This window comes from Colobus angolensis, unplaced genomic scaffold (genome assembly GCF_000951035.1).
Source record: "Colobus angolensis palliatus isolate OR3802 unplaced genomic scaffold, Cang.pa_1.0 Scaffold160, whole genome shotgun sequence".
Classification (NCBI taxonomy): Eukaryota; Metazoa; Chordata; class Mammalia; order Primates; family Cercopithecidae; genus Colobus; species Colobus angolensis.
Window position 1 is genome coordinate 6,412,337 of NW_012114711.1, and position 306 is coordinate 6,412,642.

General features: G+C 58.5%; 1 pseudogene; it reads right to left on the reverse strand.

Moving 5' to 3' along the window:
• The window catches only part of LOC105508395, a 19,904-nt pseudogene extending 19,599 nt beyond the window's left edge, over positions 1-305 (reverse strand).
• Between the last annotated feature and the right edge of the window lies 1 nt (position 306).

Genomic DNA, 306 nt, shown 5'->3' on the forward strand with positions numbered 1-306 from the left:
GCCTGTCACCTTGCAAGGGACGGTGTGGGGCTTGCCGATCTTGTTCCCCCAGTAGCCTCTGCGCACCGGGACAATGGAGAGTTTGGCCAGGATGACGACCCCACGGATGGCGGTGGCCACCTCCCTGGAGCACTTAACACCCAGGCCGACGTGGCCGTTGTAGTCCCCCATAGCAACAAACGCCTTGAACCTGGTGCGCTGGCCAGCACGGGCACCGGCATAATCTTCAAAACCTCGTCTTTGAGAGAGGCCCCCAAGAAAAAGTCAATGATCTCAGATTCCTTAATGGGCAGGGAGAAGAGGTAG